The sequence below is a fragment of the Balaenoptera borealis genome (assembly GCF_965194805.1).
Source record: "Balaenoptera borealis genome assembly, chromosome: 14".
In the NCBI taxonomy this organism is placed as follows: domain Eukaryota; kingdom Metazoa; phylum Chordata; class Mammalia; order Artiodactyla; family Balaenopteridae; genus Balaenoptera; species Balaenoptera borealis.
The window spans coordinates 86,216,252-86,242,299 of record NC_138875.1 but is presented as its reverse complement, the minus strand read 5'-3'; the positions used below and the strand labels follow the sequence as shown (position 1 = coordinate 86,242,299).

At 49.4% G+C, this 26,048-nt stretch overlaps 1 long non-coding RNA gene across 4 annotated transcripts; it reads left to right on the top strand.

Moving 5' to 3' along the window:
- The first annotated feature begins 5,172 nt into the window (after positions 1-5,172).
- On the top strand, positions 5,173-24,923 carry LOC309610400. Of its 4 annotated transcripts, XR_014233898.1 has the most exons (4): positions 5,173-6,802; positions 11,379-11,616; positions 14,310-15,101; positions 16,009-24,923. It is a non-coding gene; the product is annotated as an uncharacterized lncRNA (long non-coding RNA). The 4 variants fall into 4 exon arrangements; XR_014233896.1 differs by having other exon boundaries at positions 11,382-11,616; positions 14,310-24,923; XR_014233897.1 differs by having other exon boundaries at positions 11,379-11,560; positions 14,310-24,923.
- The last annotated feature ends 1,125 nt before the right edge of the window (positions 24,924-26,048 follow it).

Here is a 26,048-nt window from a genome sequence, read left to right as displayed (position 1 = left end):
TTTAAGCAAGCTACAGCTCTGGTTCTGGCATTCTCAAGGATTTTTTTTTTTTTTAAGTTCAGCAAGAATGCTGAGCAAGCAGCAGATGTGAAAAGCACCAAGCCATCTTCTGCCTCTGATCTTTTGGGTCAGCATTATCTCAGCAGAGAGTGGCAATGGGCCTGGAAAGGGTGGGGTCCATCGGGGCCTGTCTGGTCAAGCTGCATGTGGCACAGTGAAGGCGAAACCCATTCACCTCTGGCCTGGCATCAGGTGCTCCCGGGAAGCGATGGGGGAGCCTGGTGGTTAGAACACTGGCTCTGGGTCGGATAGGTATTGAGTCTGCTTCCATGTAGCTGTGTGGTTCTGAGCAACCTGCATCACCTTGCAGAGGCTCAGTTTCTGCCTTTGCAAAATGCGCTAACACGGGAAAGAAAAGAGGTGAGGCCCAGAGAGGCAGTGGAGTGCAAGGTTAAGGACACAGGGCTCTGCGCTGGAGTCCCAGCTCCGCCGCTTCTTAGCTATGGACACGGCACTCCACGTTTCTGCGCCTCAGTTTCATCACCTGGAAAATAGGGATGATGATAACATTTCTTCCCTTCTTGGATTGTCCTGAGAGCTAAACAACTGCATACAGACAAAGGCCTGCAAACAGCGCGAGGCACGTGGTAAAAACAGCTGCTGTTTTTAACCAAGGCCCGGTAGTCAATGTTAATATTGGCAAGGTTCACAATCTCTCTAACTCTTGGCAATTCTCTACACGGTCTCACGAAGTTTCCTCCCACTGTGTCTGAAGGCCATTTGCCTCTTGTTCCTGGCCTGGTATTCGCCAAGCCATTTGATCTCTACATGCCCCAATTTCCTCATCTGCAAAATGGAGCATGAACAGTCCTAACTTCACAGGGTTCTTGTTGGGATTAAATGAGAAACTACTGTCCAGTGCTTAGCACAGCACACACCCCATGCACATACGAGGGCTCACTATATGTGAACCATTATTAATAACAGTATTACTATTCCCAGCAAGATCTCTGGGGAAAAAGGCACATGTTAGTTCAGTGGGCACCAGAGCCCAGATGGCCAGTTCCTTCATCCCATTTCATTTTAAAGAAAATAAAAATTTAAAAAATATATGTATTTGTAGTTCTTAAAAGCAAAAGGAGATGGCTGGAATTTCACCCAGGGGATATTTTCAGCAGAAAAAACATCAACTTGGCCCCCGAGTCAGCCCCTGCCCTTGTTCCAGCAAATTCTTGACCTTAACCAACCCCTTAGGATCTGCTGAAGCCATATTCAATTCCTTGCTTGGTGTAAGAAGTCATATGGGGACAGGCTCTGGTGTTCCCAGCCTGGGTCTGACTCCCAGGCTGACTGTATCAACTGGGGGACCTTGGGCAAGGCGCTAGAATAAGCCTCAATGTTCTCATCTGGAAAATAGGGATAATTTTACTTACCCTGCAATGTCACCGTGTGCATCAGAGCAGCGTTGCTCAAAAGGCACTGAAGTGGTTTCTCCCTGTGCTGGATTTACCAGTGCCTTCAATATGCCCAATGTGCATCTCTAAGTGGAGCTGCAGTTTTCCATTGAATCCCTTTTTCAAAGAGCATCTTTGTGCCCCAACAAGCTTGCTGCAGAGCACCGTGGATTAGTGATGTGAAAGGTACCCAGAGAATGGAGTCTATTTCAACGATTGCATCACCTCTCTGACCTTCACCTTCCCAGCTGCATTTAGGAGGGAACAGTTATCTTGTGTGACTGGAAAGAAGATAAAAACCCAACAAGCAAATGAACTGACTGATTAACGAAGCATGTGAAAACACTTTGATAAAAACAAAATTCCATCACTTCAGTGAAGGATTGAGAGCCCAGTGGGATGAGTTATCAGGTTAAACAGAAGAGGAACCTGAAGAATAACGTAGGTCCTTCAAGTTCTTCCAGAAGAATATCTTGAGAATATGGAAATAGAAGCTTTTGTGCTGAGCGTCCGCAGAAGGCAACGAAGTTGGACAAGTGTGCTGATACGACTCGATGTGTTCACTGTCTACTGCTGCTTTTCAAATCACCACAAAGTGAGCAGCTTAAAATGACCCACACTTCTTATCTCACAGTTTCTGTAGGTCAGAAGTCTGGACTCGGCTTAGCTGGTTCCTCTGCAAGGCTGCAATAAGGTGTTGGCTGGACTGGGTCTCATCTGGAGGCCCAACTGGGGAAGGATCGCTTATGTGCTCACATAGTGTCGGCAGGACTTCAGTTCCTTGTGCGCTGTCAAAGGAGGGTAACCAAGCATTATGGGATGAATTGTGTCCCCTCCAAAATTCATATGTTGAAGTCCTAACCCTCAGTACTTCAGAATGTGACTGTATTTGGAAATAGGGTCTTTGAAGAGGTAATTAAGTTAAAATGAGGTCATTAGGGTGGGCCCTAATCCAATAGGACTGCTGTACTTGTAAGAAGATGAAATTATCATACTAAGGGAAGTAAATCAGAGAAAGACAAATATCATATCACTTATACGTGGAATCTAAAAAAAAATGATACAAATGAACTTATTTACAAAACAGAAATAGACTCACAGACATAGAAAACAAATTTATAGTTATGAAAGGGGGAAGGGGGGATGGGGGATAAATTAGGAGTTTGGGATTAACAGATACAAACTACTGTATATAAAATAGATAACCAATAAGGACCTACTGCATAGCACAGGGAACTCTACTCAATATCTTGTAATAATAATGGAAAAGAATCTTTTTTTAAAAATTTTAATTAATTAATTAATTAATTTATTTATGGCTGTGTTGGGTCTTTGTTTCTGTGCGAGGACTTTCTCTAGCTGCGGCAAGCGGGGACCACTCTTCATTGCCGTGCGCGGGCCTCTCACTATCGCGGCCTCTCTTGTTGCGGAGCACAGGCTCCAGACACGCAGGCTCAGTAGTTGTGGCTCACGGGCCCAGCTGCTCCGCGGCATGTGGGATCTTCCCAGACCAGGGCTTGAACCCGTGTCCCCTGCATTGGCAGGCGGATTCTCAACCACTGCACCACCAGGGAAGGCCAAGAATCTTAAAAAATATATATATATTCTTGAGTAGCTCTGTTCTTGGTAAACAGAACATTTGAAGGGAAGTGAACGCAGTGAATCATGGTGCACTGTGCATGGGCTCTTAATGCGATACTATCACTCCCATTCATGTTTCATTGGTGGAAGCAAGTCACATGACCTCACTTAAATTCAAGGGGTGGGGAAACGCAATCCTACTGTGTGCTGGGGAGGAGAACCAGAAAGGCAACAAATGGTTTAGGGGTGAATGGCTATCACACTTCCTCCCCAGCTGTGTTATGAAGTAGGTGTAGTTATTGTCGACATTTTTCAGATAAGACAACTGAGGCTCAGAGAGGTCAGGTAACTTGCTCAAGGACACACAGCTTTTAAGTAGCTAAGTAAAGAAATCACCCGATGTTCTCAACCTTCACATTTCTTTCATGCCACGTCTGTTTATGGTCTACTCTGGGACACACACACACACACACACACACGTGCACACACATGCGTGTGCACACACACAGAGCAAGGTGATGATTTGGAGCATGCGGGGCTGTGAGGGTCCCTCCACCCTCCCCTTGTTCCTTCTGCGGCTCAGCTGAGATCACTGTGATTTCCTGTTACTCTGTAATAATTTATGGCAAACCTAATGTGCCCGCCGCTGTGTGAGCTCATCCGAATCCCCTTCTGTTGTCTGAGCCTCATACCAGGCGACGTCCTCTGAAGGCCCTGGCATCATCACTCGGTGATTTATGGCGCCAGCTGCCCAGCCGATTGAGGCCGACCCAGTTGGAGGCTCGCTGCGCTCAGGAGAGACAGTGGAGAAAGATCTGGTCGGTTTGTTTTATCCCCAGAGGAGAACAAATCTGACAAGTGAAGATTTTCAGAAGCTTCAACCAGACAGCGCATTACATTTTCTGCTGCTGTGTCCTGGGAGGAAAACCTGGCTGGCTGCAGATGCCTCACGGGCAGCTCAGGATGATCGCGTTTAAAATCGACCTCAGACCTGCTCCTGCTGCCGTCTCCCCATCTCTCTGGATGCTAACTTCATCTTCTGGTTGCTGGGCTAAAATCGTCAGAGTCATCCCTGACTCCTCTTTTTGCCGAGTGCCAGCCTGAGGCTCTCATTCCCGGTTTCCAATTCATTAAGAAATCCTGTTGTTTTTCTGTTCACAGACGATCCAGAGTCTGACCACTTTACCTAACCTCCACTGCCCTCACCCGGGTCCCCGCCTGGACTGGCCCCACTGAGTCCATTCCCCACATGGCAGCCAGAGGGAACCTCTTAAAACCTGCTCCTCTGCTCTAAAGCCTTCCATGGCTCCCACTTCCCTCAGAGTAAAAATCAAAGTTCTCACTGTGGTCTCAAAGCTCTATATGCTCTCACCTCCTTTGATGAGAAAAACAACTTTTTTTTTTCTGAGTTGCTGCCCAGACAATTTATGGTTTGATAACCCTGCTCACACCCAGAGTCTGGACATTTAGATAAGGACCTGAGTTTAGGCTGCCCGCCACGAGTTCCCACTTTGATCTTCCCGGGGCACATTTTAAAATAACCGCGTTGAGTTAAGCCCGCAAAAAGTTATCGATCTCTGTCCCAACCACCGTATAAGTCATCGGTGCCCGCTACCCTGCTTTCTGTCTTTTGCTGGCTGGTGACCTGGGACAGAGGACTGCCCTTCTCTCCCCAACTCATTATGCGCCCTCGTTTCTGGGATGTGTAAGGAATAAATCCTCTGACTCTGCTTCCTTTGTAAGGGTGTACTGAAACTGCATCTTCCATGAGAACAACCCCGTGGGTTTCACTTCCCCAAAGTGGGAGCTTGGATGCTGAGGGAGCCGCCTGTCTCTGACCCCCGTTTTGGGTGGCTTGTGCACATTTTTTTTTTTCTTTTTTAAGCCACACTGCACAGCTTGCAGGAACTTGCAGGATCTTAGTTCCCTGACCAGGGATCGAATCCAAGCCCCCAGCAGTGAAAGCACCAAGTCCTAACCACTGGACGCCAGGGAATTCCCAATCTACATATTCTTTTTTTTTTTTTTGGCTGTGCAGCATGCAGGATCTTAGTTCCCTAACCAGGGATTGAACCTGCGCCCCCTGCAGTGGAAGCGTGGATTCTTAACCACTGCGCCACCAGGGACGTCGCAATCGGTACATTCTTAATGCAATATACCAGCTCAGGCTTCTCAGCACACGCCCCCACGCCCTTTCTGCCTTCATTTCCCAATATCGACCCCTTCGCTGACTCAGCACCAGCTACACTGGCCTCCTAACAGTTCCTGAAAATTTCCAGGCACATTCCAGCCTCCGGGCCTTTGCACTGGCTGTGCCGTCTTCCTCTTTTAGGAGAACCGACCCCTTCTCGGTGGCGACGCCTCTTCTACTCTACTTAAAATTGCACCTCCTGGGTTCCCTGCCCTGTTTTATGTATTGTCCTTAACACTTACCAATATCTGACATAGTACACGGGGGAGATTAATAGAATGGGTTTTAGTAGAGCACTTGGAGCAGTGCCTGCAGAGGTAAAAGACCACGTAAGTGTAAGCCAGCATTAGCTTTAGTTATATGTAGTGAGAAGAAGAGGGGAAAAGCACATCTACTCCATCTTCCGGGAAGCACCAGCCCTACCACTACTGTGGTTTAAAAGCAGAGACCTCGAAGAGTTGCTTTGAGCTGCACATGACTTGATGACAAAATACAGGTTCTGTCAAGATCCAAGTTGACAGTTATTAACTTCAGTTCTGCCACTGTCTTTTCTATTTTAGAGGCAGCGTATGCTCTGTTTAAGGTCCTGGACATTGTCACCAGCCCTTAGAGCTGCCAGATTCTGAGTGCTGTGCCCACTGGGCCATCAGCCGCAGTGCCCTGGGGGCTGGTGTTCATAGCGTGCTGCCTGTACCCGCGGTCCGCCACCAGCCTCCCCACCCTTCTCTGCCTCTGCAAGCAAACTTCTCCTCGCAGGACCTTTGCACCTGCTGAGCCCTCCTCCCAGGATGCTTTTCTCTTCCCTCTTCACAAGGGCATTACCACGCATCTCTCAAGGTTCAGCTCCATCATAGATGGTTTCCTTAGGAGAGCTTTCCCTCAGCCCCCAAGGCTAGGTCAGGTCCCGTATTATAGGCGTCCCTAGCACAAGCGCCTCTTGTTTACAACGCTAAGCACAGCTGACATTCATGCACGCGGTACATTGTTTCATGACCTCCTCCCCCTACACACCCTGTGAGGACCACCAGGGCAGTGACTTATCTGTTTTTGTTGACAAGTGTTTCTCCAGCACTCCAGGGTGCTGGTTCCACAGTGCTGGCTGGCAGGCGCTCAGTAAATATTTGCGGAATGTATGAATAAGTGGCCCACACTCAGTGTCTAATAAACAATGGCTTCCAGAAGCAAACAGCACAGAGTCTGGCACAGAGGATGTGCGAGCAACATATTTTGGCCTTGGCTTCCATTCCTCACCCTCTACGCCTTTCCACCTCCTCCCACTGCCCAGCTCCTCCCACTCTTCTAGCTCCTCCCACTCCCCAGCTCCTCCCACTCCCCCAGCTCCTCCCACTCTGGGGGCGGAGTTTGCTTTTCTACAGCTTGATTTTGGCTTTAACCACGTGGCAGGTCCGAGCACAGCCCTTGCTTGATTTTACTTGCACTTCTGCTCCTCTTCCCTCCCCACGAAGAGAGGATGCTGGTCCCAGAGGGAGAATGAGAGAGCTGAGCCTCTGAGCCGCTCCATCACCCAACCTGCAGTGGCAAAACCCGTCCAGGTGACGCCTCCAGAGACTGCCAGGTGAGCCAGCCTAGAGCAGTGGGTCCCGGCCACCCTGCACCCAGCTAAATCGATGCTTATTGTGTTATGCGCTGAGCTTCTGTGATTGTTTGCCATGCAGCTTATAGTAGGTGTTCAATAAAGATTTGTTGCATATTTGAACGTACAGCCACAGGCAATGAAAGGCATCCTGATAAAGCACCCAGCAGGGACGTCGTAGGTGCTTAACACGCGGTGTTCCCTTCTCCCCACGTCTTCTTCTCTAAACACCAGTAGGTCATGGAGGGCCATATTTGGAACATCTTGGCAATCTTTACACTGTTAACACTTGACTATTAATTAGGACAAGGGACCCGGATTCCGCCAGCCACCCGACTGCCCTCAGTCAAACAGGGCATATCTATCTTTCTCGAATTCTGGTGCAGCAAAGTCTCTTGTCCCCCTAGTGAAGAAGCCCACGTCCGGCCAGAAGTCACTCCACAGCCCCAGACAGGGGTGGCTGCCCTTCTTTCTCTCTGCAAGAAACTGGAATGTTCTCTCTTTATCCAACTCGGCTCCTGCTATTTACTATAAATAATCAAATAAGATCTTCTCCCTTCCTCCCCTCACTCCCCTTTCACGTGCAAAAGCCAGAATTATTTCACTGCGACATCCTGTCACCAGTCCTGTCAAAGGAGACACAATTAGTGCTGTCTGGGGACCCAGTATTTCATGTTTGTACACAGTGGTTATTTCAGCAAAGAAAGTGGAGAATGAAACCTGGAGCTGTGTGTATCTTTGAGACACCCCTGCTTGCTCTCTGACACCCAGAAATGAGACTTCCCACGCCAGGCCCCAGGTCCCCTTCCCCCTGTGTGCTCTGTGCTCACGGCTTCAGCTGGTAACCCCTTGGTGAGGTCACGGGGCCGCGCTCCTGAGATCAGAGTCTGGGTCGGGCGTGCTGACTGTGGATTTAATAAGACACGGTTCGCTTCTGGCAGGCGGGGCCCGGGGGGCAGGTCCCAGGGAGCAGAGGCCTGCTATTCCTGGCCGTTCCTGGCCATTAGCTCTCAAACCAGATTTTCCACAGGCTTCAGGAGGACTTCTGGACGCTGGAGACAGGCTGGTGCCGCATCAGCTTTACACTTAGACAGGCCGAGCCTGCCGCAGGCAAAGGAGGGGATGGGGGGACTTCCCTGGTGGTCCAGTAGTTAAGAATCTGCCTTCCAACGCAGGGGACATGGGTTTGATCCCTGGTCGGGGAACTAAGATCCCACATGCCCTGGGGCAACTAAGCCCGCGCCGCAACTGCTGAGCCCGCATGCTCTAGAGCCCGTGCCACAACTAGAGAGAAGCCCAGGCGCTGCAACGAAAGATCCCGCATGCCGCAACAAAGATCCTGCGTGCGCAACTAAGACCCGATGCAGCCAAATAAATAAATAAATAAATAAATAAATAAATGTTTTAAAAAAAAAAAAAAAGAAGGGGATGGGGAGGTGGACGCCCAGGGCTGTGGTCTGAGTCCCCGTGTGGCCCCCTGCGCCCCTGCTCCTGCAGGATCTTGGCCAAAGCAGGGCACTTCTCTGCACCTCTGTCCCCCTTTGTCTCTGAAACAAGAGATTTCAACTCCTTCTCCTCAAAGTCGCGGATGCCAGTGGCCTCATGCAAGTTTCACCCTCTCAGCAAGGCCTTCCCGGATCACCTTATAATTGCAGCCCGAGAGAGGGATACTTACAGGAGTGATTTACTGGGGCAGAAGGCCGCAGAGAGAGGCAGGATGGAGCACGGGAAAAGCACAGGGAAAGTAAGCATGTGGTCTCAGCCTGGTTCTGCACAGGGCTCTGGGCTCTGGAGCGTAAATTGCACCAAGGTCATTCCTGTCTTCAGCCAGGCGGGTCAGGGTTTGTGCGTGTGTGTTTTATATATATAATGTTTATTGTGTTTTTTTTTTTTGCTTTATTTTTTATTGTAGTAAATGTACATGCTATAGACTGAATGGTGCTTCCCCTACAAAATTCATACATTGGAATCATACAATATTTGTCCTTTTGCCTCTGGCTGACTTAGCATCACGTTTTCAAGGTTTATCCATGCCGTAGCATGTATCAGTACTTCATTCCTTTTTTTTCCCCCCATATACACTCTCTCTCTCTATTTTTTTAATAGACTTTAGTTTTTAGGTTCACAGCAGCTTCATTACTTTTTATGGCCAAACAATATTCTATTGTACATGTAAACCACATTTTGTTCGTCTGTTGATGGACTTGTGGGTTACTTCCACCTTTCGGCTATTGTGAATAGTGCTGTTGTGAACATGAGTGTGTAAGTATTTGTTCACATCCCTGCTTGCAGGGGCGGGGGGGATGTCTGTTGTCCCCCCTGCCATGTCAGTCATTGGTCGTATTGCCAAGCTGAGGGAGAGCTTCATGGCCAAAGTTAAGAATTTTTATTGAGGAACAATACACAGGAAGGTGCACAAATCTTAAATGTGAAGCTAGATGGATTTTTGCACATTTACGCCAAGGTTATTAGCACCCTGATCCAGATGTGGAAGATTTTGATCACAGCAGAAGTTGCCCTCATGCCCGGCAGAGCCCACCCCTCCCTTCCAGGGGTCACTATTGTTGGGAGCTGCATCACCGTGGATTCCTTCTACCCATTCCCAAACCTCACTTCAATGATACGACAGTGTATGAGCTCTTACAGACACGGTGTCCGGCTTCTTCCGCTTTCCGTTGGTGGCGAGAGTCATTCATGTTGACATGTAAACCAATTGTTTGTTCTTTTTAAATTTCTGTGTAGTTTTCAGTTGTATGAATAGATCACAATTTATTTTTCGTTCTAGTGCTGATGGACATTTGGGTTGTTTTCAGTTTGGGGCTATTTCAGAGAAAGCTGCTGTGGATGTTTTCATCTATGTCTTTTTTTTTTTTAAAAAGAATTTTTAAAAAATTAATTAATTAATTAATTTTGGCTGTGTTGGGTCTTCGTTTCTGTGCGAGGGCTTTCTCCAGTTGCGGCAAGCGGGAGCCACTCTTCATCGCGGTGCGCGGGCCTGTCACTATCGCGGCCTCTCTTGTTGCGGAGCACAGGCTCCAGACGCGCAGGCTCAGTAGTTGTGGCTCACGGGCCTAGTTGCTCCGCGGCATGTGGGATCTTCCCAGACCAGGGCTCGAACCCGTGTCCCCTGCATTAGCAGGCAGACTCTCAACCACTGTGCCACCAGGGAAGCCCTCGTCTATGTCTTTTGATGGTCATTTGTACTCATTTTTCTTGGGAGCACGTCTGGAAGTGGGATTACTGAATCATAGACTAGGCATGGGCTTAGCTCTAGTAGCTACTGACAGTTTTCCAAAGTAGCTGTCCCAGTTTTCACTGCCATCTATAATGTCCGGGAGTTCCGGTTGCTCTACTTATCAACACTCGGAATGCCAACCAACGGTACATATTTTTGATAGGACATGGCCCCCAAACATTGTTCAGTGCGTATCCAATCAGAGTCCAATCAGGGAAACAGAAATCACCGTAGGTGTTTCAACAAAAGGAGTTTAATGCGGGGATTTGGTCACACAGGTGATGGAAGAGCTGAGAAGCCCAGTGGTCAGTAACAGCAGGAAGCCACTGCCATTGCGAAACTAGGGGGACAGACGGAGGAGGTGGTGGTACCCAAACTAGGAGCTCGGGTCATCCAGGGGAACTAGAGCCCTGGCAGGGCCGTCTGGCAAGAGCTAGAGATACAGTAGACATGCAGCAGAGATGCAGCCACTCCTGGAGAAAACCACCAAAGGAGGGACTTCCCTGGCAGTCCAGTGGTTAGGACACCTGCTTCCATTGCAGGGGGCATGGGTTCAATCCCTGGTCGGGGAACTAACATCCCGTAAGCTGCATGGCAAAAAAAAAAAAAAAAAAACAAAAAACCAAAGAAAAAGAAAGGGAGAAATACTCTGAATACTCTGGGTGCTCCCTTCCTCCCGCCCTCCAGTTCCAACCAGTGCCTCCCATTGGCTGACACTGGGTGGAAGCCAGCTGACTGGACGGCCCAGCAAATAAAGGTTGCAGACAAGGGTAGAGCAAGCAGGCAATGACCTGCACACACAACAGGGGAACCATGTGCTGTGCTATACTTCCCATGGCATGGTCTACTACTTACTTTAGGCGTGATTTAAGGATAACTGGTTATATGGATTTTTTTTTAACTCACTGGTTCACTTTAGAAGCTAATCCACAGGTAAAGATTCTCTACTAGTATTTAAGGTCTGACCCGTTATGGGTGCCCCTGCTCTCAGGCCAAATGTCAGCGGGTCCCATGTCACAATCCCTTCCCAAGATGCCTTAGAAAACAGAGAGCTGCCCTTTTCCTGCAGGAGGGCTGAAGGGCACTGGCTAAGTAAGCGTGTGGGCCGAGAGCTGGTCAGCCTGGGTTTAATTCCCGCCTCCCCTTTGACAGCTCTGTGACCTTGGCCTTTTCTCAGCCTCTCTGAGCTTCAGTTGTAAATGAACAATAACAGCACTTCCTAGGCTGCTGTGAGGATTAAGTGAGCTGGTCTGAGTAAAGCAGCTTGGAACAGGCCTAGAACACAGTAAGCATTCAATAAATGCTTGTTTGTTTGTTTTTCAGCAGCACCTGGGGTGAGGGGTGCCCTCTACACCTGTCACAACTGCAGCGTGAATAAGCCCGGGCTAGCGACTTTAAGACCAGAGTACCTGGGATTAACTAAAGCAACCCTCATGAAATGGACCAGTGGCTTAAACATCTCCCTGCAGAGAAGCGACAGATGGAAGATAATTCCACTGATACAGGTGAGCAGTAAGAAAACGGCTGAGTAATACGAGAGGACATATGCATAAATTACAAGGTAAGAAATGTTCCTATCACGGGGATTGGTGCTCAAATTTTATTTTTATTGTCACAGGGTACGATCAGAAGTGTCTGGAACATTCTAGTTGGGCTGACCTTCGGAGGAGAGTGGGGTCACAGAATCCAGCCCTCATGGGACTGGTTAGATTGTGTTCCCAGCTGGTAGTGTACCGTTGGTGGTACGCAGGATAATTTCAGCTGGTACACAGTTCAGCTGTTTCTTTTAATTTGAATAACGTACACATTTACTGTAATGTGGGCTAGAGAAAAATAAAATACCACATATGTCTTTGGGCAATATTGGTGGAATAAAATTTCCCCAAAGACCTACATCCTCCCAATGGGCTCAGTAGTCTTACATAAATTGTAGTAAAGTGATGGCTTCAACTATGTATGAGCAAATGAATTTAAATAGTTAGAATAAGAAAGTGGTTTTTACCACACCACCTGTGGTTTATGGAGACAGTCTGTGTAGGAGAAGTCTGGGTTTGGAGGCCGGGGTGTGGGGCTGGAGGAGAGGATGCTTTGTGTGTTTGAGGGAGGAGGAGGGCTTTAGCTGGATCTGCAACCTTTTAATTCTGTAAAAAGAGAGATCTGAAGCAAATTTGGCAAAGTGTTCATATCTGTTTAATTCGCGTGGTTGGAGATATACAATCTGTTACTGTTATTAACTTTACCCTTTCTATGTTGGAAATAGTTTGCAATTTACAAGATATTGAGAAAATGAATTTGGAATAGGGATGATGTAATAGCTGCCGGAGTCTAGTTTGCTATTTGAAATATTTTTCCCTAAGGTGGGTAACACTTGATGTGTTAGAAGTATTTAAATCACATTGCCTCTACACACAAGTCCAAAATATACAAGCATGGTGGGGTCCTTCTGTCATTCCAAATGTCACCTCTGTGATCAGTGCTAAGGCCTCAGGAATACCCTCAAAAAAGATCACTTCCTTTCAACCAAAACAAGGCTACTTGGAGGCTACCCCCAAAACCTTGAAACCCTGTGACTGCTTGGGCACTTTATTGTCTTTATGAGTTAGGAAAACATTTGAAAGAGAACCTAGGAATGGGAGTTTAAACAAGATAGAAGTTTACTTCTCAGAAGAAAAAACCAGGAGGGAGTCGTGGCTTGCATCTCATGGTCTAATAGGACTGCTGCAGCTCCAGCCACCACATCTGAATTCCAGCCAGTAGAAAGGAGAAGGCCAGAAGACGACCATTTCTCTTCCCTTTAAGGATCCTTCCCAGACATCAAACATATCGCTTCCACTTACATCTTGGTGGCCAGTACTGAAACAGATTAGTATGCCTGTGTGCCTGTGGTGCAGGAAGCCAGACTCTGAGAGTGGGAATTTGCAGCAAAGTAAGAATTTATTACACGGCACCAAGCAAGGGAGTGGGAGACAAGCCTCAGATCCACTCCAACTTGGTGTTTGAGTTCAGTGTTTTTTCCAAAAGAGGAAGAAGAAAAGAGGCTGAGATTAATCATCATCGTGTGACATTTCTTAATCAGGAGTCAGGATGTCTCTGGTTTATGATTTTTCTGGTCAAATGATCCATGGCTCCGGGGTCTGTGAGCTCATATTGCCCTGGAGAAACAACCTGAGTTTGTACGTTAATGATGAGATCTATAAGAGCAATCTTAGTACATTAATGATGTTATCAACAACTGCAATTTTAGCATCTGACTCTGGGTGATTAGTGCTCAGTTAGCACAGGATTGAGGTCAGAGGGGACAAGAAAGGGAATAAAGTTTTACATAGAGAGATTAATCATAAACTCAATAAGGGAACTCAGCGTTAGGGGGACTCAGTTTCAGGAGTGAATTGTTCGGCCACACCTAGCTGCAAGGGAGCCTGGAAGTGTTGGCTTTATTCCTGCCAGCTGTGCGCCCAGCTAAAAGTCAGGGTTTCTATTACTCAGGAAGAAGGGGCCATTGGATTTGGGGGGACAACTAGAACAGTCTCTGCCACTGTGCTGCCGGGGTGGGGAGCCCAAAGGGTCCCGGCTCGTTGCCCTCCAACCACCTCCTTTTCTCCTGGAGCTCAGGGGAGGATCTGGGGGCTGTGGCCATGAAGCCTCATTGCAGTAACTCCGCTTTGCCCACCACACTGTTCTTGGCTGGGACTGGGGCAGTGTTTGGAAGGAATCATAGGGTGAAAAGGATGTGGTACTTGGGGGGTGCGGGTGAAAGGTCCACCTGCCGGGTTCCAACTGTGCATCCTCGGAATTACTGCCTTGTTGTAAAGTGGGAATAAAAGTTGTACCAGCCCCCGAAGGTTGTCAATCCGTTTTATAGGATTTAATACTTAGGACATTACTGACCAAAAACTAACTTCCTTCTATCCTGTCCTCCCCTTCCCTCCCCTCCCCTCCCCTCTCCTTCCCTCCCTCCATTCCCTCCTTCCAATGAAATATACATACATATGCATTTACATATATATGTAAAGGGAACTAATCTTAAGGTGCAGCTTGATGAATTTCCCCATGTGTGTATATACCCAGGTAACAACCCCCCAGCTCCAGATACAGAACATTTCCAGCCCCCAGAAGGCTCCTTTGGGTCCCTTCCTTGTCGGTAGCACCCACCCTGCTGAGTGAACCACTATTCTGACTCTCTCCCCGTAGGTTAGTTTCCTTGCAGAATTTCATAGAAATGGCGTCATCCAGAACGTGCTTTTTTGTGTTTAGCTTCTTCCGCTCAACATAACGTCTGTGAGATCATCCACGTTGTGTGTATCCGTGGCCCCGTTTCACAGAGGAAGAAACAAAGGCTCAGACAGACTAAGGGAAGTGGCGTCGGAGGAAAGCCCCAGCTCTCCGAGGACGTCCCATTCTCTGTTTGAGCACCGTCGTCCCCTGATGGTCCATGCTGATCGCCAGCCCAGGCATTCCTTCCTGTGCTGGGACTTCCTTCCACGCACAGTCGATTGGGGATCATTCCATCAGCAAAGGCTCTGACCTGCTAAATCTCATCCATCAGACTGGCCATACGCCTTCCAACTGAGCTGGTAATGTGATCACGTGACCACGCCGTGGCGAGTCGGTTCCCGTGGCCCGTTCATCATCGCTTCACAGGCGCTTTCTGTGGACTCCGGTCAAATCCTCTGTGTCAGCACCGTGTGTACCCTGTTGCACCCCACAGGTGACCCGGTAGAGGTTCCTGGCTGCATCTGTGCACTCAGATGCATGTCCAGTTGCACACGTGCCTCTCTGGCAGAAAATCTTTGAGGTGGAACCCAACGGGCTGGGTTTGAATCCTGACTCTACTACTTATAGGCTGTACAACTTTGCCCTAGTTACCCTCTCTGTGCCTCAGTTTCCCATCTGTAAAATGGGGATGAAGACAGAACCCACTTCTTGGAGTGTATTCGTTTCCGGGGCTGCCACAACAAAGTACCATAGACTTAGTGGCTTAAAAAACCGAAATCTAATCGCTCACAGTTCTGGAGGCCAGAAGTCTGAAATCAGGGCATCGGCAAGGTTGGTGACTTCCGGGGTCGCTGGGGGAGACTCTATTCCATGCCCCTCTCTGAGCTTCTGGTGGTTGCCGGCCGTCCTGGATGTTGCTTGGCTTGTAGACGCATCACTCCAATTTCTGCCTCTGTCAACACATAACTGTCTTCCCTCTGTGTGTCTCTGTGTCCAAAGTTCCCTCTTCTTATAAGGACACCAGTCATTGGCTAAGGGCCCACCCTCATTGGTATGACCTCATCTGATCTTGGTTACATCTGCAAACCCCCTATTTCCAAATGAGGTCACATTCACGGGTTCCAGGTGGATGTGAATTTTGGGGAGACACTAATCACCCCAAGACATGGGTTAATGTGAGTTAATATCTGTGCCATGCTGAGAACAGCCCCGGGCACCTGCGTAAGTCATGTTCCACAATAGCATTTGTTATCATCACTGGCACATGGGAGGAATATAAATCCCACTCTCTTTTAAGTGGCTGTCGGGGAGGGAGTTCCCCGGCGGCCCAGTGGTTAAGACACGGCGCTTTCACTGCCGGGGCCCGGGTTCAATCCCTCATCGGGGAATGAAGATCCCGCAAGATGTGCGAGTTGGCCAAAACAAAGAAAGAAAGAAACAAACAAAAAACGGCTTTGGGGGGGTTCTGTTCCATGTGGCCAAATAAAACCCTGACAGGGACGTGACCCTCACCATGCCTGAGGCTGGCCGGGTCCTGGCTCTTCCCGAGGACCCGCCTCTGTCTCCAGGCCCCTCCCCCTCCCCCTTGGCATTCAGCTGCATCATGCAGCTGGGGAGGGTGCTAGCAAGCAATAAAACAGAGGAAGCTTGCTCCAATTCTGGCTTTCCAACAAGGAGAGCTTAATGAGGCAATTAGGCAGAACTATTTTCTCTTTATCTCCCTCTCCATCTTCCTCAGCGATGTCAGTGCTCGGAGCTGGAGGGCCCTTGAAGATGAGAAGAGCCTGTCCCCCTCGGTTGCAGGAACAGGTGAGCAGGACTCAGAGAGGGGCAGCGGCTGGGCCAAGGTCACACAGCGAGTCGGTGGGATCACCGGCTTGGCAAACCCTGGCAGGGGAGGGGTCGGAATGGGCCACGTGGGGACAGTGGCAGGCTGGGATACGCGGGGCCTGGCCAGAGAGCGACGTCACTGTGAAGTGGCACTGCCCAAGTGGACCACATGGACTCCGTGTATGAGGTCAGCTGAGTTTTCAAGAGAAGCTAAAATCCACCTTTATAAAGGATGCCATCTAGTAATTCAAAGTTCTAGAAAACCCAGTGTAGGCCACACAGAGTGGTCCTCGCTGAGAACAGTGTCTTCGCTCAGCTACTAGGGTGCCCGTGGTGGGCACAGCCCAGAGGGCGGGTGGGGAGGAGCGTTTGGTCCTGTGTGTGCAGTGTGCCTGGGCTTCTCCTGGTCCCCCGCGTAGTGAGATGGGAGCTTCCTGGCCCGCCTGCGTTAGTGTTCCCTCCGAAATCCCCGTCCAGCCAAGCGGTCTTCAGCAGCCTGCCATGCACGGTGTGTATGTTGTGCACTGCACAAAAGCGCCCACTGGAGAGGTGACTGGGGTGCTCTCGGGCTGCGCCCGGCTTGCTTGCTCAGCTGCTTATCCTGGAAGAAGCATCTGATTGTTGGAACGCATCCACCCAGGGAGTTCTCTTTTTCTAATTCTCACAGTGCTGGGTCAGTTTGGGTCCTTCAAGAAGATGCCGAGATGAGGGACTTCCCTGGCGGTCCAGTGGTTAGGACTCTGGGCTTTCACTGGCGCGAGCACAGGTTCCATCCCTGGTCGGGGAGCTAAGATCCCGCAAGCCGCGCGGCATGGCAAAAAAGCCCAACAAATTAAAAAGAAGATGCCAAGGTGAGATTCGATGTGCAAGTGGGTCATTAGGGGAAACAGCTCTAGGAGAAAAGGAGGAGGCGGGAGAGCCTTCAGGCTGAGATGCAACTCTGGCCTCCATGCGGAGTGAGACAGGAGGGGCTCAGGCCTCAGCACAGTTCTAAGGAAGTTTTTGTGCAGGCTGATGGGGAATTCTGGAGCCAGGGTCCCCCATCGGGGGCATCCCACATCCTGCCGGGATGGGCCTACCTTTATTTCCCTTCCTCGCTGGGTCATTGGTGGGAGCACCTGAGGGGCTCAGGGTGGGTTCAGAGCACAGCAGCGGGGCTGTCAATCAGTCACTCATGTGCCCCACAGCAGGAGACCCCAGGGGATGACGGTCAAGGCTGTCATGGTGCTGAATCTGCTAGTGGGTGCCCTGATCTGTGAAGACACAGTTAAAAACAGCCGGCACGGTAAATCAGACAGAGAAAGACAAATATCATAGGGTGCTGCTTGTATGTGGACTCTAAAAAAAGGGTACAAATGAACTTATCTACAAAACAGAAACAGAGTCACAGATGTAGAAAACAAACTTATGGTTACCAGGAGGTAAGGGGAGGGGAGGGATAAATTGGGAGATTGGGACTGACATATACACACTACTATATATAAAATAGATAACTAATAAGGGCCTACTGTATAGCACAGGGAACTCTACTCAATACTCTGTTATGGCCTATATGGGAAAAGAATCTAAAAAAGAGTGGATATATGTATATGTATAACTGATTGACTTTGCTGTACCCCCGAAACTAACACGACATTGTAAATCAACTACACTGCAATAAAACAAACAAACAAACAGCCTGCGTGCAGCCTGGGATGTCTTTGACGGCTTATATTTTAGGGTAGCCATTCAAGCAAATCTTGCATTCTGGACCCTAGTAGATCTGAAATTGTTGCAACCTAAAATATTTTTGCTCTGGTGTCTTTGAAGTCTCTCCTACCCCATGGTAGGTTTGATGCCTCCTGCCCAAGGGGAGCGTGTGGTCTTACACAAGTGTATTAGTTTCTTCTCACTGCTGTGACAAATCTCAAGAACTTAGTGACTTAACACCATCTATGTTTATTCTCTTACCATTCTGGAGGTCAGAAGTCGAAAATGAGTCTTGCAGACTAAAATCATGGTGTCGGCCGGGCTGGTTCCTTCTGGATGCTCCAGGGGAGAATTTGTTCCTTGCCTCTTTTAGCTTCTGGAGGAGGCCTGCATTCTAGAAGGGCCTTTGCTGCTTCCTCCATCTTCAAAACTGGGAACTGCTCCTCTATTCCTCCTTTTTTGGGAACTGCCCCTCTCCTGCTTTCCGTCCACCTGCCCCATGTGGATCTGACCATCCTCTTCTCCTCTCTAGCTCAAGGATGAGTGAGGGGCCCAAGCCTAGCCCATCAGAGTGGTTCATGCCCTTGGCCAGGTCAGTGAGAGACTTACCTGGGATTTGGGGTGTACTCTCTTTCTGCGAGGTGGCTAAGCCAGTAGAATGAAAATCTGGAGCTGCTGGTGGTTATCTTGATGGAGAGTAAAGTCTATAGAGAAGAAAACAGACTAAGAAGGAGAGAAAGGCCAAGTCCTATTGACCTTGAGCACCTGGATTCAGCTGTACCTGAAGCTTGACAAGCCCTGACATTTTCAGATACTGAGATAAGAAATCCCGTTTCTGGCTTAAGCCAGCTTGAATTGAGTTTGTAATTCTTGCTACTAGGAGTCCCGGATGGTACTCCCTTCTCCAATTTTGAGCACCCAGCCCGAAACGGCAGAATCGACACGCCATTTTGTGTGCAGGCACAAAGCTCATGTTGGCCTTGCTTCTTTTCCATCCTCTCCCTTCTCTCCCCCTGCCAGCTATGCTACTGGGTGATACATCCTAATGTATATTTAACAGTGGCTCAAAATCGAATTAATTTAGATTGGTTAATAAACTGTAACATCCGTTTCTAAATCAAGCTACATTTTCCTCTTGAGCAACTAAATTCATGCCTGTTGGTTTAATTTGTTGCTATTGTAATCCTTTAATGCTGATGAAATTATGGAAAGGTTTCTAGTGAAATTATCCAGATTTGATTAGGGTTGAACTTATTAATATTTTTCCTTCCCAGTGGTCGTTGGAGAGTGTATAAGTTCCCTGTGTTGTGGAGCATGATCTCAGAAAGCAGACTTGTTCTGTCCCATTTCAGATCATCCTTCTTTGGGCGTGCATTTATTGAGTGCTGACTGTATGCCTAGCCCTGGCCGTTAACATTCTTAATGGAGCATCTGCAGGAAGAGGAAGTTCCGGGCTTCTGGGCGACAGTTGTTGTAAGGGATTTAGGGGCACCAGGGGTCCCCTCAACTTTGCCTCCCAAACGGCCCCACCTCCAGGTGTGATGGAGCCTTTGCTGTCTGGTTCCCCGTAAACCCAGTGCTGGCCTGAAGCAGGTGCTCACATGCAAATCAGTTTGACCTTGAGCCTGACCCCGAAGAATTTCCCGCTGACACATAGCACCTCTCCAAGACCCCATGGCAAGCTGGAACAGGTTGAGGCCAGAGCCGGAAAAAGGTGAAGTTCAAAACTGGATCCAGACCCAGCAGAGAAGAATGAGACCCAGACAGGTGGGTCTCCATCTGGCCCCGCTGCTCTCCTCCCCTCTAGTCCCTGCTGAAGGGGTACCAACTCCCCCCCCGAACCCCCTGCTAACTCCATTTGTTCTGGAATGTGCCAGGCTTCGCCCCAGATGCCCCAAACGGCACATAATCGCAAAAGAATCTGAGGTGTGTCCAGGTTCCCTCCTTCAGGAAAGAGGTGCGTGGGGCAGGGCCTGGGAGCTAAGACCTGGGTGGTGGATTAGGTCAGGCCCAGAGAGGCCCAGAAGAGGGTCCCCCAGTTCAGATTTCCAGCCGGTCCATGGGGAGGGTGTCTCCAGGGTAGCCTGATTCACCCTCCACTGGCTGGCATTCTGGTTGGTGATTCCTGAGCTTGGCACAGAATTCTCTAGAAGGGTTGCCCCTTACTCCCACCCGGGTGAGAGACGTAACAACCACCCCTGTGTTGGCAAGGGATGTGTGTCGTGCTGGACGCCTTTCAGGTCCCTAGGCCGGCAGGTTAAAGTCGCGCTGCCGAGCCTTGGCTGATGCTCTTCCTCCACTGGGCCTGCCCTTCCCCTGCTCCCGCCCGCCCCCCTCACCCCGCACGCTTAGTCTCCAGGTCTCAGCAGAACCACCTCTTCTTCAAGACACTTCCCCTTTCTCCTCAGAATACACTTTCCCGGCTCTCAGTGCTTCCCCTTTAGAGAACGATCACAAATGGTAAATCGAGAATTGCGAAATGTTTTCCTCGTGGCCAGCTTCCGCCCCGGTAATGCCCAGGCCGTGCGGTCAGCGAGAGCGGAAATCCCATGTTTCTAACCGAGACGTTGCCTACAGGTGGTCCACAAATGGATTTAGTTGCCCTTGCATAGAGTTTTATCATTTTAAACAAATTAATTGGCATCATTTTAAAGTTAGGGGATTTCAGGAATTCCCTGGCAGTCCAGTGGTTAGGGCTTCGTGCTTACACTGCAGGGGGACACGGGTTTGATCCCTGGTCGGGGAACTAAGATCCCATGTGCTGTGTGGCACGGTGAAAAAAAGATAATAAAGTTAAGAGATTTCACATTAAAAATCTGGATCTGTGGCCTTTGTTAAAAAAAAATATCAGAAGATTTGGTAACCTTGGGCCCTACATTCTGACATGATGACAAGTAGCTGGAATTGGCCTTTAAACAAGGTGGGTGCTCTCTTGTTCACGTCACCCCACTCCCCACCAGTCCCTATTGCCCCACACCCAAGCCGTTTTACTCATTTACATTACCTGTCTGATCTCTGTAGGTTTTGGGTTTCAACCCCTTGTCTAGTCCTTTGTGTCCCTGGCCCTGACTGTGCCTGGTGCATAGTAGACCTTTCATGTTCATTCATTCCTTGCAATAGCCTAGTGGGACACAGCTTCCCATTTTCAAGATGAGAAAACTGAGGTTCCCAAGATCACACAGCCACTGAGTGGCAGAGCCAAGATTTGAACCACTGATTATCTGGTTCCCAGCCCTGGGTTCATACCACCCCATCCCACACCCGCACTGACCAGGAAGGAGAAAGCTTCTTTTCACTTAAAGTGCCACCCGTAACCTCATCGGAACTCCTGCCCACTCCATTTAGAGAAGGGATTGAAAACTCAGATGCTGTCAGAGGCCATGTGGGTACATAAAGGAGGGGACAGGAGTGACCTGGAGAGCAGAGGCCCCAGCCCAGCACAGCCGGGCAGGAATGCGCCCCAGTGTGGCAAAACCTCTGATGTTTCCAGAGAAGTCAGACATTTGGGGTATGTGTGAAATACCCCAATCTGTCGGCAGGCTGGGTTCCCCCACCGTGTTGTCAGGTTGTGCCCTTGGCTTCAAAGCTGGCTTTTCATCACTGGCTGCGGAGGATTCTTCATGGGGGCCCCCGTGTGGCTGCCACCTCCAGACCCAGAATCGCCACCAACCCTACCCGTATACCCACTGTTGCTGGGCCCTTCCCTCCTGGTGTTTGGTGGTTTACCATTCATTTTATTACAACAAAGAAAAAGAGAAGTGTTGACCTATGTACCAGGTACCACACGAAGCCCTGCGTAGCTTCCAAAACGAAATCAGAAACTACTCCCAGAGTCTGAAACAGATGAGTTCTCCCACCTTCTAGAACGTCAGCTCCATGAGGGCAGGGATGTTGTCTGTCTTGTTCCCCGCTGTCTCCCTGGTGCCTAGAACAGAATCTGGCACATAGTAGGCGCTCGGCAAATGTTTGTCGACTGACTGCACGACAGCATATCAGCAGCAAGCATTTCCCGTGCATTTGCTAATGACGGTTCCACAGAAGGAGCTCCTGCGATTAGCCTTCCTTTCGGGGGGAGGCATCTAAGATGATGAGAGGGGAAGGAATTGGCCGGCATTCGCCCAGCTGTTCAGGGTGGAGCCAGCACCAGAGCTCGGGCCTCTTCCTGCTGCAGCGGAGGAACAAAACCCACTCTCTCTTCTCTCTCTGCGCTCCATCACTGCAACTTGAGCTTTTATACGCAGTGGATTTTCAGAGCCTGTGGTTGACATCCAACGAATAAATAGATGGGTGGAGAATAAATACCTCTTGTAACAACGTCAGCAAAGCTCTTCAAGACCACTCTGGGGGGCTTACTTCTTGGAAAGGGGCCTCACATCTTTCAGAAAGAGCTTCATTCTGGAATCCAGGCAGTAGGCAGGACTTGCTCCTGGAAGGGTATTTCAACATTCATCAAACGTAATTATTTCCTCAAGTAAAATATTTAAACAGAGCTTCACAGAATCCAACAAAAGAAAATGAGTTTTAGGGGAAATACACACGCACATGCACACACACACACACACACACACACACACACACAGACACCCAGACACACAAACCAAATTCTTTCCTCAAAACATAAGCTGGAAGGATTTTTATCTGCTCTCAGAGGGAAAACTCAAGAGGTTTAATTTAAAACTTGGGCGGGCTCATGGCTTTTCAATGGGGTGATTGTTCCATAGTCAGGGAATGAGATAATAAGAAAACGTTTTCGAGTCCAGTGTTTGGTTTGGCTTCAGAAATTCAAACTGGAGTTCTTCTGAAAGCTCTCGGGGCCCTGTGAGTGCCTCGGCTGGTATCTCCTCAGGTCAGAGACCAGATTTGCAATAACATTTATGCAATCAGAGACTTCCAAGGGAATGCAGGCCAAATGATTGCCTTGTGCACATGTGCAGAGCTGGGACAAGGACGTGGTTACCTACCCTGGGGGCTTGTCACCCAGCCCCCAGGTGCCCAGAACCTCTGTATTGGTGTGAAACATGTACTGAGCAAGACTTAGGAATCACCTGCCCTTATCTGGAAGCCCCCGGGGCACGACAGCATCTTCTGACCTGTCAGGAGTTCATCATTCTCCCGCTGTCTTTGTCAGCCCACTAGCCGGGAAATCCAAAACTATCTTCTCAAAAATTCAGCCTGCATCCTCCCAGCTTCCCTGGGATTCTTTCCGTGTGGATTTTATCGGGTGGAAATGGGCAAAACCGTAGCATGAATGCTGACGACCGTCTTTCCCCTTGGCTTTGCTTCTTTCGTTCTGCTTTGGGCTGTCTCGGGAAATGCTCATTTTCTATGAGAACAGGGCTTCCCAGGGTCAAGTTCAGGGTGCAAGGGAAGCCGGGCAGGACGTCTTGGTGGCTGTTATCCTGGAAGTAACCGGCACTTTGGGGACGGCCTCTGATCCGTGGGTGGCTAGGCGGGAAGGCAGCTTTGGGGTTGGACCACCACCCCATGGTGTCTCCCTAGGTCATCTCTTTCTTTTTTTTTTTTTTTTAATTTTTTGGCCGTGCCCCGCAGCATGTGGGATTATAGCTCCCCGACCAGGGATCGAACCCGCGTCCCCTGCAGTAGAAGCACGGAATCTTAACCACCGGACCACCAGGGAAGTCCCTCCCCACGTCATCTCTGATTCTGGGGCATCAACATCCCTCTTGAGGGCTTGGTTAACAGTGGCGTCCTGCCCCCACCATGCTATAAGGAGACCAGGGGATAGATTCCAGCAGGGGCAGGTAGCACCCCTCTAAGAAGCTACTTGTTTTTCCTTCTGCAGCTGGCTGTTGAGTCTAGAGGCCTAGGCACCCGTCCCTGAACTCACCCTGGGACTGGGCCTTACTTAGCTTCTAGCCCTCACCCACCAAAACCCATCCTTGACCCTGACCTTACCCTCCTGGAAGGCCTGGGCAGCTGGAGGTGAGGTCTGACTCTTATGATGGCTGGTAGAGAGTTTCCGTAGCCCCTTGGGTCCCTTGACCCACTTGCCCTCCTGAGCGACTCCCGTTATCACCCAGCAGTGATCACAGAACCTTCCACTTGTCAAACCCTCCCTGTACGAGTTTCCTCAGGCTGCTGTAACTAATTACGCCACAAAATACAACAGAAATGTATTCTCTCACAGTTCTGGAGGCCAGGAGTCTGAAATCAAGGTGGCAACAGGGCCGTACTCCCTCTGAAGGCTCTAGGGGAGGGTCCTTCCTTGCTTTTCTTCTAGCTTCTGGCGGCTGCTGGCAACTCTTGGCGTTCCTCGGCTCGAAGCTGCCAGGCTGGCTGTCTTCTCTCTGGGTCCCTGTGTCTTCACAGCAGTCGTTGGATTTCGGGTCCATCTTAATCCAGCACGACTTCATCTTAACTTGACTCCGTCTGCAAAGACCTTATTTCCAAATAAGATCACACTCACAAGTTCTGGGTGGGCATGAATTTGGGGAGGACACTATTCAACCCAGTGTAGTCCCCAAGGGCCTGCACTGAACTGAACTTTCTGTGTCTCCCTACTTAATCCCCACAGCAACCCATGGAGGCAAGTACAGTTAAAATCCCCATTGATGGGATGAGAAAACTGAGGCTCAATGTGGTGACATAGCAAGTGCCCAAGGTCACACAGCTGGAAAAACAATGGAGCTGCGATTTAAACTCAGGTTAGCCTGACTCTGGAGATTCTCTCTTGTCTAAACCTTTACAGTCTCTGGCCCCCTGAATTTTTTTTTTTTTTTTTTTTTTTGGCTGCGTTGGGTCTTGGTTGCTGCACGCAGGCTTTCTCTAGTTGCAGCGAGCGGGGGCTACTCTTCCTTGCAGTGCGCGGGCTTCTCATTGCGGTGGCTTCTCTTGTTGCGGAGCACAGGCTCTAGGCGCGCGGGCTCAGTAGTTGCAGCACGCGGGCTTAGTTGCCCCATGGCATGTGGGATCCTCCCAGACCAGGGATCGAACCCATGTCCCCTGCGTTGGCAGGAGGATTCCTAACCACTGCGCCACCAGGGAAGTCCTGGACCCCTGAATATTAAGTCCAAGAGAAGCCCGAATAAGAATGATCACTCTTGCAGCCTCATTTCTTCCAGGCACTTGGGTTTTAGAGCCTCTGTTCAAAACACATGGACTCAACCAGCCGATATTGGGGATACAAGGCGTTAAAAGTTTTTCTAGGGGAGTTCCCTGGTGGCCTAGCGGTTAGGATTCTAGGCTTTCGCTGACGTGGCCTGGGTTCAATCCCTGGTCAGGGAACTGAGATCCCGCAAGCCGTGCGGCTCAGCCAAAAAAAAAAAAAAAAAAGTTTTCTAGGCAAATACTTAGAGAAAACATAGACTGCCAGGGGCTGAGGAGAGGCGGCAATGAGGAGTGACCGCTTAATGGGTGTGAGGTTTCCTGCTGGGGTGATGAAAATGTCCTGGGACTAGACAGAGGTGGTGGTTGCACCTTGTGAACGGGCTAAACGCCTCTGAGTTGTACATGTTAACCTGGTTAATTAGCGTTATGTGAATTTTACCTAAAATTTTTCTTTCCTGTCTTGATATCTTTCCTTTATCTAACGTCTCACCACGGGAGTTAATCCTTGGTCTCAAGGTGTTGTCAATGCCACCATTGGGGTCACTTCCTTTGTTGGAAGGTGCTGAGCTAATACCCAGGCATAGGTTGGGGTATCTCACTGGCCAGCTGTCTTTTTAGAAAGCACAGGGAATGGGATGCCAGACAGGTAAGTTTTGCTGTGTTTTTTGTTGGGGGGAAAGGGATACAGGAAAAGTGTGGTCAGCTGGAAGGCAGAATGTTGAAGTTCACCTGCTTTTCTTGTTTGGGCTACTGGTCAGTCCAGCACTTCTCTGTTCTCACTCCATCAACTGTCCCCAAGACCCTGGCCCCGCCCGCCAGGACAGCTGGGGGTCCTGACCATCAGCCCTAGGAGCACAGCTTCCTGTGTATTTGCCGAAAGGCCTGATACAGCAATAGCTCAATTTTATTGATCGTGTCAAAAGCAGTAATTCAAGAAAGCTATTTAAATTCACCAGAGGAAGCCAGAGCAATTATCCGCGTCTGCATCAGATTCTTCATCATTTTTGTTATTGGCTATTGAGCGTGGAGACAGACATTTTGTGTAAGGCCGATGTGGCAGCACAAGGGCCGGTGAAGGCTAGGGGAAAAAATAATAATAACAGTTCGCCGGATATAAATCTATACGCATAAATGTTTACGGGGTGTTACTATGGGGGCGTGCGGGCACCCAGTGGTTTCAATCCATTCTGT